This window comes from Canis lupus, chromosome 10 (assembly GCF_048164855.1).
Source record: "Canis lupus baileyi chromosome 10, mCanLup2.hap1, whole genome shotgun sequence".
In the NCBI taxonomy this organism is placed as follows: Eukaryota; Metazoa; Chordata; class Mammalia; order Carnivora; family Canidae; genus Canis; species Canis lupus.
The window spans coordinates 25,576,255-25,590,210 of record NC_132847.1 but is presented as its reverse complement, the minus strand read 5'-3'; the positions used below and the strand labels follow the sequence as shown (position 1 = coordinate 25,590,210).

Below are 13,956 nucleotides of genomic sequence, written 5' to 3'. Positions count from 1 at the left end.
TAGTGAATAAAACCAACAGAAGTCCCTACATTCATGGACCTTACATTTAGCAAGGGGAAGTCGATAATGAACACAAATGTAAGACAAAATGTATATCAGAGTGTATAAAGTGCCGATGGAGGGAAGTAAATTGGGAAAAGAAAAACAGGAGAGCTTGGGGTTGTGACTAAGATAGGATGTCTGAAGTTAATGAGGAAGGAAGTAATGTTCAGGGCATCAGAGATAAAAGAAGGTGCAAGGGCCCTGAGGCATAAAAGTGCCGACATTTTCAAGGGGCAGGAAGACAGTCCTAATGAAGGTAATAACATACATATATAATGATGGCATGTCTAAGCCAGCTTCTATTTGAGGAATAATAAACACTGAATCATTAACTGGAGTAATACTGGAGTGGGCAGAGAGCACAGGATTATAGCGAAAGACTTTTGTAATTATTCTTAACACCTAAAATAGATTCACCATGATGAAAATGAGCCTACTAGAAATGACAGCAGGAAAGGTCTTCACAACCTGTCTTTGCCTGCACAGAACCTCATAAAAAAAAAAAATGCATCCAGATGTTGACTGCAAGATAATTAAAAAGCTTTATCCATTTTTTTTTTGGATATTTTTTGTTGGAGTTCCATTTGCCAACTTATAGTATAACACCCAGTGCTCATCCCACCAAATGCTCCACTCAGTGCCCGTCCCCCAGTCCCCAACCCCCCACCCACCTCCCCTTCCACCACCCTTTGTTCGTTTCCCAGAGTTAGGAGTCTCTCATGTTCTGTCTCCCTCACTGATATTTCCCACTCATTTTCTCTCCTTTCCCCTTTATTCCCTTTCACTATTTTTTATATTCCCCAAATGAATGAAACCATATAATGTTTGTCCTTCTCCGATTGACTTACTTGACTCAGCTTTACACTTTTAATCCAGATGTTGAAACTATGCAGCTAAAGAAAAACAAGTACTTTCTTTCTGGAAACAACCAACTTGTGTGTTCAGTAGTGAATAAAATACAATGACTTGAGTCTATTTTTTTCCCTTTTTCCATGAGCTGTAATTCTCAAGACGCTCTGTAATTTCCCAGGCAGCTTATTCCTAAACTCTTCCTGTTTTTCTCCATCCTCTGCAAAATGGTAGAAACAGTTCTCTGCACCAAAGCCCTGAAATTGACCTGATTTTACACCAAATGCTTAAAAAATCATAATTTTATCTATTATAAAATCATAAGCAATTATAATTAGTAGCCCTAACTGACTACATGACTACACATGATTATTTTCAATGCTTTGTACTGGCTTATACAAAACGTACACTTTTCAGGTGCCATTATTAGTGGTAGTGGTGGCAGCAGGAATTCAAGTCTTATGTTAAATAAGCTCCTTTGGACTGTCTTTTCAAAATGCCCATCATTAGGGGGTCCCTAGGTGGCTCAGTGGTTTAGCACCTGCCTTCACCCAGGGCATGTTCCTGGAGTCCCGGGATCAAGTCCCACATCGGGCTCCCTGCATGGAGCCTGCTTCTCCCTCTGCCTTTGCCCCTGCCTCTCTCTCTCTGTGTGTCTCTCATGAATGAATGAATGAATGAATGAATGAATAAATAAATAAATAAATAAATAAATAAATAAATAAAATATTTTTTTAAAAAAGCCCATCACTATCAGGCCTTTGAAGACTGATTGTTAGAGGTGGAAGTCCTATAATTTTATCAAGGAAACTAATAAAAATATCAAGAGACCGTGACAGCATTGTCAAAAACCCTCAATTGCTTTGAGGATGGACTAGAATTTGGATGCTGACAATGATATTTAGAAGCTGTTTAACAACTTGACAGCTATATAACCCCTCGGGCCCTGAGTAAAATCATTATGCCTGCCCCACAGAGCTCTATACAGGAAAAGGTAATATCACCTATGAGATGCTTTGCAAAATCTCTGCACACAATGCATGTTAGCTAATATTATGAATAAATAACATGTAGTTATCTGCTCATTTACACAAGGATCTGGCCAAAAGCCATATATGAGGGATATTATATTATTATTATTATTATTATTATTATTATTATATGAGGGATATATATCTTTCTCTGGGTCTTACTTGTTTTCAGGGAGGGGTGGAAGGAGGGGGTCAGAGGGCAAGGAAAGTCTGGTTTCAGGAACAGGACATTGAGCACTACATTACTTCTACCTTGAGCTGTCAATCACCTGAATCACACTTTCCCAGACTGTCTTCTGGTTTTGTCCTCCAGTAGGAACATATCGCCACTTGGTGAAAATGAGATTTGCCCTTTGTTAATAAAATTCTACCTTATCTCAAATCAGAATTCTAAAGTGTATTAGTTTTAAAATGGTTAAATCATTTCTTCAGTGGTTTAACTTCTTTTATGCAGAGAGCATCCAAGAGGAGAATCGTTATTAAACACTCAAAAGAAAAAAAAAGTCTCTCAAAGCAGGACTGGCTGTTTAATAAATAATCCATTGAATTCTTGCAGCCCTTTCTTTCAGATAAAAAGCAACAGCGAGGCCCGTTAAAGAAACCCATCACGGCAAAACCCACACCCAACAGAAAGTGTCTAATAGATTGAGATGACGGTACAAAGGGCTAAAAGAAGCTTGTCTTTGTAGGGAGAACAAAGATGTCTCTGGCAATTAGAAGCATGTTCTCTGTTTTAGCTGCGCTCAAGGGGAGTCTGGGGAAACCATAGTGCTTGGGATGCTGTCAGGATGCCCTTCCTCCAAAGCAGGTGGCAGAAGCGCGTTAGTGGGGGAGAAAACAAGGATCAAATCAGTCTGTTTGGCATGGTACTATTTTAAATGCATTATATTATCATTGTAGTCTCATGTTTTTTTATGGTCCAGCTGTTCTAATGTTTTATTTTTGTCTAGTATATGGATGTATATTTGCATGCTGATAGGAAGATAAGCCACAATAGAAAGCAAAGTCTAAAACAAGTTCATCCCCTGGGGACCTGTGGTAACCTGGCAGGCAAGGCCCTTTAGATCTGGGACTGTTCTCCCATTTGAGAGCCTCCTGTCTCTACCTTCATATCTGTACCCAATGCTCTGGCTACACCAACGAATTTTTGGTCTCCAAGTAAGATGTCCTCCAAGAATTTTAGCAGCCCTTTTATCTCCTGGCTTGTCCTACTCACAACCCACAGGCATGCTGTCCTGCTGGGTGCACTTTTCCCACCAGGAAGCCCTGGCTCACTTTTACCCACAGAGTTCTTTCTTCCCTGGCTTCTCTTCAGGGTGCCCAATGCCACACTTTCTTCAAGTTCAGAACCCTGTATGCCCTGTAACTATATACTCATAGGTCTCCCCAATGAGGCCAGAAATAGTCATCACCTTAGACCAAGTTCCAGTTCTCTAAACACAGAGAGGGACTCACTGAATATTAAAATGAATGAATAAATCACTGAATGTAAATTCATGAATAAAGCCTATCACCAGAGAATAATAGGGTACTTTTTGTTTGTCTTCAGCTTTCCTTAAACTGGCATCCACCCTAGAGCTTCCCAGAGGTGAAGATGTTCTAGGCTGTTCAGTTTGGGCAATTAAGGATTTACCACTCCACTCTTTTACTTCTTGACAAGCAGCCAGACCAGTCTTGTGTCTGGATAGAACTGAAAAAACTAATTTATAAAACAGGAGAAAATTCAGTCTAGAGTTGCTGAGTAATCCCATTTTCTTCATTGAAAAGAAAAAGATGTCTAAAACTGATCAAGTGATATAAATTATCAAATATACAAAATAACAGGATTTCATATGTAGGACTGTTAAAATGAATGACTTCAGGTCAAGAAAAAAGAAGGGTTTAAAAAAAAAAATTCATGAGAGACAGAGAGAGAGTCAGAGATAGGCAGAAGAAGCAGGCTCCCTGTGGAGAGCCCGATGTGAACTCGATCCCAGAATCTTGGGATCACATCCTGAGCCAAAGGCAGATGCTCAACCACTGAGCCACCCAGGTGCCTCAAGAATAAAAATCTTGAAAAATGAAGAATAAAGGCATTCACCTGTGGCCCTATCTGACTTGGGGAGCTCTCAAGGCTCTGCCTCTGAGAGCACATGGTGACTGGTGAACAGATGCTGGGCACAGAGATTAGAGGCCCATTCAAATACACCCCAACAAAAGACCCTGAAGCTGAGAAAGCCACAGACTACTGTGGTAATGTAAAGGGACATCCCCAACACAATCCTGCTTCACTCCAGACAGAAGTATTATAAAAGGAGACAAGCTTTAAAATGCTAGTTCCCTGTCCTTAAGTTTGCCCAAGAAACTAATGGTCTTGGTATTTCACATTAAAAATATTCATTCAATATCTGCTCATATCCAGGCTCTGTAATGCCATCACACACATGGTTGTCCTGTGCCCTGGAAAGGTTGCAAGTCTAATAAGGGGAGACAGACAAGTAAATCAAGTTAATGTAATAATTTGCTCTAAAATCCATTATAGAGTGGGTTTAGACTTCTGTGGGGACATTAAGAAAAACCCAGATACTCCACTGCTATGGCTGAGAAGTTCAGGAAATGGTTCAAAGAGGAGGCAGCTCCAGAACAGAGGTATAAGAGGTGATTATGTGGCTCTGGAGCACAGTTCTTATGGATGTATAGTGGATGAGGGGAAGGCATGCTCTCTAGGGGTGTGTATTTGAGGGACTTCCAGCAGTTGATGGGACTAGATGATGGTGTGTGTGGGGAGTGCTGAGGAATTGGGGCAGGTAGGAGGTTGGTCAGGTAGACAGAGCTGATTATTAATGCATTGATGTACCAGACTGGGGAAGTAGGGACTCTAGCCTATAGGTGATAGAGCCCTTCTTTAACGGATCAGAAAGGGTAAGAGGGACCAGAAATAAGGCAATTCCTTTACTCTTTAATTTACATATATTATCTTTTGGCCCGCAGACTCACTTTTGTAATAAGAATTTGAGGTACCAAGCATTCATGCTGGGCATCAAAATCTTTCAATACCTGTAACTCACTTCCCTACCCTTGGGCCTGTGCTATCTAATCTACTTGAGACCTGCAGGCTTTTAATTGTCTGAGATATTTAATTGGCTCAGAACCAAAGCTACACCTTCTTGCATGATGGTGTGTTCCCCCATTAGCTCATGGAACATGGATATTTATTTCCCTTCTTTTGTCCGAACTTGACTCACCAAATCACACAACTTACGGTCTACTATGCTAAAAATCTTGGTATGATTTCCAAACCCTCACACCTCACCAAACACGAGTCCATACTTCTCCATAATATATCCAAAGCCAGGCGCCAGGCATGTCATCTCTACATGCACCTGCATCAGGACTATCTGGATCTACCCCAGACCTCCTAGATGAAGACAAATGGAGAGTAAGGCCTGGGACTCTGCATTACAGCAAGGTCTCCAGGAGGTTTTTAATCTCACTGATGTGTGCAACAGACTGGTCTAATTCTAGATAAACTCATGGAAAAATATAGCCTCATGCGTATTTTGAAAGTAAATGGCTCCAATTTAAGTTAAAATTGATTTGGGCATTTCAGGGAAATAGACGTTTAGAGTTCTCCAAAATATAATGTTCCTAAGCAGGAAAACACATAATAGTAATTGTTATATAAGCTTTTGTGTTACTCTGCCAAATCAAATGATCCTTTGGTGGCTCATTTCTCCCTACCTCACTATCTTCACTTCTGATGTTGAGGTTACTGACTTCACACCTCTTCTTTCCAATGTCAGTTTCTTTTGCCCAAAGCCTTACTTGAAAGTGTTGGAGAAATGTGTTAGTCCCTATTCTCTCAGCACAAGTCACCTTTCTAGAGGCTGTCATTAGCTCAATCCCACACTTTTGGCTTAGCTAGCCATTAAATAAGCATGGTGGGCAGTAAGGGGTGTTTAAGAGCTGTGGGAGACACTGAAAGAGTATGAAGGACATAGATCCGAGTGAGAAGGGCTGTAGTTCACCAAGAATGAGGAATGTGGGAGGGCCCTGGGAGGACCCTAGTACAGTGGAGGCACCCTGGCCAGCAAAGAACTGGCAGTAATGACCTTAAGACAGAATGTGGCATAATGGGAGTTAAGAGCAAATTTAATATTGTTCAGTGTTCAAAGGAGCCTTTTTCTTTGTGGAGTAAAAATGAAGCTATTTCACTGCATATAAAAAATGGCAATATTTCTGACTGTCCCAGTGTATTTTTAGCTGTTGAGATGAGATGACTATCTTATAACCATAGTTAATGCATGATTTTCAATGGTTCAGATTGTCCATGTTGCAGATTTGGGTATGACATTTTGGGATCTCTTTGTGTTAAGGAAAGATAGATGTCTTTCTTTGTTAATGATTTAGAATAATTTTTATCTGAGCTCAAACAGATTTTGTGCTTTTTGAGGACCCTTTTCTCTCTTTAAAATGACAACGGGAGGGGACAAAAATAGGTCTGGAAGGCATTTCAAAGCCATCTAATCCAGTCCCCTTGCCCCATGTGGGAAGGTGTTTCCATTTGAGCCATTCTGGACACTAATTTGTTTGGACACAAATACCATGACATTCAAACAGAACATCCAAGACTTGGTTGCACCAAACACCCAGACCCAGAGGTGCTAAAATGAGGAACACATAAGGTTTTAGGCATAAAACATGTCAAGTCAAGACATAAAAACATTAGTTTATCAATTTTAATGAGTCTATGCTCACTTCTAAGAACTAAAAGGTCATTTTCTGACCAGCCATCCCAACGCATTGATGCAATTCGGTCATGCATCTTCACATAGGACAATTTTGGAACAGTGGACAAGTTTTTATTTTGCAATTCAACAAATGTACATGAAACACTTTAAAGGCATTTTGGAAGAAGCCAATTCATATTTTATGAAAGACACTCCTATATTTGGCTTGCAGAAAGATAAACTGGACAACTTCATGAGATGATAAGCTTTGTGAGGATGGGGACTCTGTACCTCATTCACATGATTTTATTCTCTAGGTCTATTACTGTATGAAAGTAAGAAGTGTTTAAAAATAGTTGCTAAATAAATACATGAATTAATGGGAATCTGGTTGTATGTGGGGATCCACCTTTTTGCCTTTAGAAATTCAGCCTAAAGAAATCAGCATGAAAGAGATAAAATATTTGGCTACATAGATTCTCATATAAATGTAAAGATGTAAAGAATGGGAGGGTGGTGTAGGTCATGTGCTTCTGGTTATGGAATGAATAAGTCACAAAGATGAAAGGTATAATGCAGGGAATTTATTTTAAAAATTTTAAATTGAGATTTATTAAGTTATAGTACTGCATATAATGGAGCACTATGAAGTTATTAAGATGGTGTTATGTAATTGGAATAAAATAAATTGAGCTACAGAGAAAAAATGATGTAATATAAAAGTTGATTACCTAGGTTGATGAACTAGGTTGACAAATATAAAAGTAGATTACCAGTCTTTAATAACTATCAAAATGACTATGAAACTTATCAGAGGATCTTGGGATTACAAAGAATATTATTTCCTTATTTTTGTTTATTCTCTACTTTTTATCATGAATATGTATTACCTATTACATTTGAAGCAATATAATATTAAAAATATAGCACAATTAAAAGATTTTCCTCTCTCAACCTTTCACCTGAAAACTATCCAGTGAAAACTGAAATTGATACCTCCATTGATTAAGCTGTATCAAAGGTCATCAGTAAATTTCTTAGCTATTATTAGTTTCTGTTTAGATTAGACAGAAATTCATTTTTTAAAGATTTTATTTATTTTATTTATTTGACAGAGAGAGAGCACAACTAGGGGAAGAAGGAGAAGCAGGTTGCAGGGCTCCAGCAGGGAGCCCAATATGGGGCTCCATCCCAGGATCCTGGAATTATGATCTGAGTGGAAGCAGATGCTTAACCAACTGAGCCACCCAGGCACCCCAAGATTAGATAGAAATTCAAAGAAAAACTCAGTGTCAAAAAGATACAAGAGGCAAAAATGTTAACTCATATTAAGAAATGGCATTTCGGAAGTTAATCAGCATTTTTGGTGCCAATGGAAAATATAATAATTAACCACAATTTAATCAAAAAGAGAAGGTTAGGGGCACTTGAGTGGCTCAGTCAGTTAAGTGTCCGACTCTTGATTTCAGCTAAGGTCATGATCTCAGGGTTGTGAGATCAAGCCCCACATCAGGCTCTATGCTGCGCATGGAGCCTGCTTGGGAGTCTCTCCCTCTCTCTTTTCCCACACCCTCTCCTCCCCACCCCACCCCCAAAAAAATAAAAAATAAAGAAGGTTTGACTATAATTCAGAGCTCTGCAGGAGGAAAGACTGTTTTATATGGCCTGTTCTAGGAGCACCTGTTGTGGTGGGCCAGATTTGAAGTTCCACCTTTGTAATGTGCCTGTGAAGGAGAGACATGGCTGTGAAAACTCCTGTTAAGATGCCAAGTTACTATCGGGAGGAGGCACTGTCCTCAAACCAATGAAATGGATGGATCAGCACCAATGGTCATCTTACCTCACCAGGTGGCATCAAATTTACCTCTTAGTCTGCTCTGCCTGCTATTAAAAAAGTACCATAGACTGGATGGCTTAAACAACAAACACTTCCTTCTCACAGTCTGAAGGCTGAGAAATCCAAGATCAAGGCAGCAGCAGGTTCTGTTGTTAGTGAGGACCCTCTTCCTAGCTTGTAGACAGTCACCTTCTCACTGTATGCTCACATGCTCTTTCCTCATTGCATGAAAGTGAGAAAGTGCTAGTGTCTTCCTGCTCCATAAGAACACTGATCCCATGAGAGGGATTTCTTCCTACCTTAATTCTTCTCAAAAGTTTCACCTCATGATTTCAATGATTTCTTCCTACCTTAATTACTTCTCAAAGGTTCTGCCACCTAACACCATCACATTGGGGGTTGGGAGTCAAGAAATGAATTTTGCAGGAATGCTAACATTCATCCACTCACCCTTCTTTCTGCTAGTTTCTAGCCAGTTGTAGCTGAAAATACAACTCTGGGAAAAGGATGAATAAATTTTGTGCTTTGAGCACAGAACAAATTCCTGGGTGTGGAACTGCCTGGTGCAGAGTAAAAAGTAAGGTCATGTGTTGTGAAGGAAGTCAGTCAGGGTAAAATAGGAGGTAGCATTTACTGAGGACTTCCCAGGGACCAAGCATGGCTTTATCCACTATTCATTTTGAGCCTTTCATGAATTTCTATGAGCTAGAATTATAGTCTACATTTTACCCATGAGGAAAGTAAGGCTTAGGCAGGTAAGGTCACATGGCTAAGAAATGGTGGGACTAACTTCAGAATGCAGAAATGGTTGACTCCAAAGCTGGTGCCCTTTCCACTTACTAATGTAAACTAATAGAATTTAATTTCTATGATAACAAGGATCTTTGCCTGTCTTGTTCACAAATGCTTATTCCAAGCATACAAAACAATCCACATAGTGGGCGTTCAGAAAGTGTTTGTTGAATGAATGAGCAAATGAATTGATCAAGATAAAACTATAACCAACAGGGAAAGATAAAAAATTCTACATTTTTCTTCTTGAGCTGAATCTTCATAGACATTGCAGACTGAACTCATTAAAAATGGGTAGCTGTGTCTTGGTCTGCAAATGTTCAGAGTGACAAAGCACACATATCTCAATAATATTCACAATTACAATTAATTGCTAAAAGATGACATCAGTAGAAAAATATTCATTCTGGTTGGAGGAATGATTCCCATCTGACAGTAATAACATGCCACCCAGCAGGCTCTTTCTCTCCTGAGGCTGCCCATTGAAGCTCTCCTCACTGCAGCTGCCCAGTGGGACAGGAGAGCTGCCAAGCAGAGCTGAGACCAGGGAGAGCTGCCATCAGCTGATGCAGCCAATCTGATGTCTTCTTCCTCTGCAGCTGGCTTTACACTTTTTATTTCAGCTGTCCTCGAATACAGCCCAAACACAGTGCCTTAACATTTTAGTCAGTCCTCTGTTCAGCACATTCCCAATCTAATTTAAATGATGCCAAACAGCATTTGCAGTCATCTTGCATAGGCGGTTCCTCCAAGAAGCTTCATTTGAAATCTACCCCCATGCAATTCACACCCCAAGGACTGTGTGAAAGACCAGAATCTACTGAATTGTGATAGATTATTATTCGTGTGCATCTAGGACAAGGCTAGACCTCTGGACCTGTGTACATCAACTTTGCCTTGAAGGTGTCAAATTACAACACAACTCTGAAAAAGTATGTGAACTCTACAAGCTTCAGTTCTCTCTTTTATAAATTGGGGCCAACATAACCTTTCAAAACACTTGTGAGTATTAAATGAAATAATGCAGGGCCTGTAGTTCTCTCATTCCACGAACAGTCATCATGACCCTGAGAGGACGCACGGCTTCCTTTAGTCAAACAGCTAGTAGGTGGCACTCTGGAATTAGTACTCAAGTTCCCAACTCTGCATTCACTTGTCCTCCTGTCAAATGGCCCAACTTCAGACAGGAATTAGAGCACATTTTGTATCATAACCTGGCAACTGTCAGTCTAAAAAGCCAATCTAGTATTTTTTAAAAGGAAGAACAATATAAAAATTATATTTTAATCTAGTGCTTTGTTCTCAATATGCTGAGATACTTCACTCCCTACTTGCATCATTTTGTTAGTCATAATATGAGCCTGGAGGATAATAATTATTTATATTATTCATGGAAGAGTAACTCATCCTGAATTCAAGAAGTAGGTGTAAGGAAAATGTTTTATCTTCCTATGGGGAAAAAAAAGAAAAGAAAGAAAGAAAAACAAAAAAAGCTGTGATTTTTTTTAATTTAAATAAATGATTCTCAAACCTGATCCTAGGATAAATTTGTACTGCCAGATATTTTAGTAAGTATTTAGGTTCAATCAAAATATTACTCCAATAGGTTCACAAGAAATGCCTAATGGTTAATAATTTTTAAAATCCCAGTGTGAGCTGTTCCATTTTGTCGATGGCCAACTTTATTTCAGAATTTACAAATGAAGTGTCAAGTTACTTGGCATATGAAATAATCAAGAAAAATTTTAAAAACACAGAAACAGGATCAACATGAGGGTGGCTGTTGAGGTTGAACACTGTGGAACTCTCAATACTGCCCTGGACCTTGCAGCTAATATAGGAGCCCTTGTGTCTGAAAGGTAGTCTGTTAACACAGTCAGCAAGTTAGTAAGTCTTTTAGGGTTAGACAGGCCTGGATTCAAATTCTGGCTGTGCCACTTATAAGCCCTGTGACATTGAGTAAATAAACATTTAAATATCAGCTCAGCACTTGTAATAGGGATGATAATTGTAGTCTTACAGGGTTACTATGAAAACTGGATGAGATAATTTGAAAAAAAAAAGTAGGGAACTACTTAGCATGTGGCAAGCACTCAAGAAATGTCATGTTTATTTACTTATCTCACTCCATAGTATAGTACTCATTACCACCTCCTTATACCACCTCCCCTGGTTCCTTAACAATACAAGTCACAGTTCAATTCAGTTCACTAAGCATTTCACTGGTTCCCTAAATTGTGTCCTATAAGAAATTTCTTCATCCTGAGACCAATACCAATCTTTGGATCAGGGGAGTATGTGCTCTTGAACTGCTTTCAAAATCAGTGCTAGCACTAGGATATAACCACCAACCTGTGCGCATGCACACACACGCAGTACAAGGACTATGGACAGGCTAACCTCATTAAAAATCGGTACATGCAAGAGGCAAATGCAATTATTTACAGGAGCTCTGAAAATCAGTTAAGTTTCCCCTAAAAATCCTTCAGGATTTAGAAAAAATAACAAGTTGCAGGATAATGAAAAGGTAAGATCTTCTGACTACTGGGGGAATGGGAAGGGTTTACACCACATGAAAGATGTTCCTGTGTTCTTAGACTGCTTCAATTTGGAGCCCAGCAGCATCTGTTTTGACCAGGGGAATTTTCTCCCTCTCCTTATCCACACTGGCAGGAAGAAGATGAAGCTCTTTGGGAAATACTGTGCTGAGATTTTCTTGATACATCAGGCTAAACTGTCTTATTGAATCTTACAACCCCATAAAACCTGCATTAACGTGAGTAATACAGTAGTCTGTCCCTTATCTGCAAGGACCCAAGTAGATGCCTGAAACCATGGATATACATATACACAAACCGTACATAGCCTATGTTTTTTCCTGTACATACATAACATACCTCTGATAAAATTATAGTTATAAATTAGGTACAGTAAGGGACAAAAACCAGTAACTCATAATATAACTATTATAACAATATATTATGATAGAAGTTATGTGAATGTGATCTCTCTCTTAAAATATCTTATTGTTCTGTGTTCACCCTAGTTCCTTTATGATAGGAGATGATAAAATGCCTATGTGATAAAAAGAAATGAGGGAAATAACATAGGCACTGTGATGTACCTTTGAGCTACTGCTGACCATCTGATGATACATTAGAACAAGGGCCATCTGCTTCCAGACTGCTTCTAGAATGGCCAGAGGGAACTGGAAATGCAGAAAGCAAAAATCACAGATATAGTGGGACTACTGTACCTACTCACTACCTGATTCATCTTTCTGGAGAAGCACAACATTCCTCCTGGTCATTTCAACAGTCTGCTGTTTTGCTCAAAATATAATTTGGAAGCAGTGATTGCAAACAGTCAGTAAGAATTGGGCCATTATTGTTTTGGATCCAGCCACATAGCCCTAACTCGCTCTGGCAGCTCTGCATCCATCAAATGGAATATTGTGGAAGGAAGGCCCCTAATCCCCACAGGACTTCCTTTTCCATAAATTTTCACTGCTGACACTACTGCCTTGGCTCAGGATATAGGTATGCAGCCAGCTGGAAGGATGAGACAAATCACTGCAGGGTAAGTACACACTATGGATGTTGGTAAAATATCATTCCCCATTAAGGTGGAGTGGAGTATCACCAAACAGAAGATGGAAATTTTATGTAATTCAAAAATATCCCCTGATTACCTACTGGCTCCACCTGGCTACCTATTAGATATATGAGCACCTGGAAAAGTTACTCAATTTTTTCAAACCTCGATTTTCTCACCTATAAAATGAAGACAGTTATAGAGCTCTACATAAAGTTATTGTGTGGCTTAAATGAGATATTTGATGTATGTAAAGTAATATTTTTAAGGGCTCAGAGTAATTGTTGGCACATGGTAAATGACATTTAGATGATTGTTCATTACATAAAATGTCTTGTCTAGCTCCTGGCAGATATGTATCACTGTCATCAACAACAGTGAGTCAGGCACTGTGCTCAACATAATGACGGGAAACAAATATTAAAAACATACAATACAGAGGGCGGGGCGAGATGGCAGAGGATTGGGGTCCCCGCCTCGCCTGGCCCCACCCACTCACCTAGATACCTTCCAAACCATCCTGAACACCTACGAATCCGACCTGAGACTTAAAGAGAGAACAGCTGGAGCGCTACAGAGGGAAGGGTTTTCGCCTCTAGCAAGGTAGGGAGGTGTGGACACAATGAAATAAGAAAGAATCCAGTGGGGGAGGCCCCGGGAGCCGGCCGAGGCCGGGGTGAAAGCCTCGGCACAGGGAGGCCCCGCCCGGGGCAGCGGGAACTTCACATCCGCCCCGGATTCTTCCCGAGGGAAAGGCGCTGAGCGGGGAGCCCGGGCGGAGCCGCGGAGGGGCCGTGGGGCCTCCAGCCTCCCGGGGTCACTGGCAGGACGTGCGCCCGGGGCAGGGCGCCCCACACCCCGCGGGCCGAGCGCGGGAAAGGGCTGGAGCGCCCGGCGGGGCCTCGGGGAGCAGCCGGGCGGGCGGGCGGGCGGGGGCTCCGGGCGGAGGGGGCTGCGCCCTGCTGCCTTCAGGAGCCGCGGCCCCGGGAGCGACCCCAGCAGCGCAGGCCCCGGAGCCCAGGGCGCGGGGGACACGGCCGGGACCCTGCGCTCCCCCCGGGACGGGGAGGCGGGGAGGCGGGGAGGGCCCGGGACGGCGGGG

At 40.9% G+C, this 13,956-nt stretch overlaps 1 long non-coding RNA gene across 1 annotated transcript in view; it reads left to right on the top strand.

Annotated features, from left to right (window-relative positions):
• Nucleotides 1-13,332, top strand: part of LOC140640894 (uncharacterized) — a 38,735-nt gene extending 25,403 nt beyond the window's left edge. The window contains exons 4-5 of the long non-coding RNA XR_012037501.1: nucleotides 11,934-12,036; nucleotides 12,307-13,332. This is a non-coding gene — a long non-coding RNA (uncharacterized lncRNA). The remainder of the gene's footprint in view (nucleotides 1-11,933; nucleotides 12,037-12,306) is intronic.
• The last annotated feature ends 624 nt before the right edge of the window (nucleotides 13,333-13,956 follow it).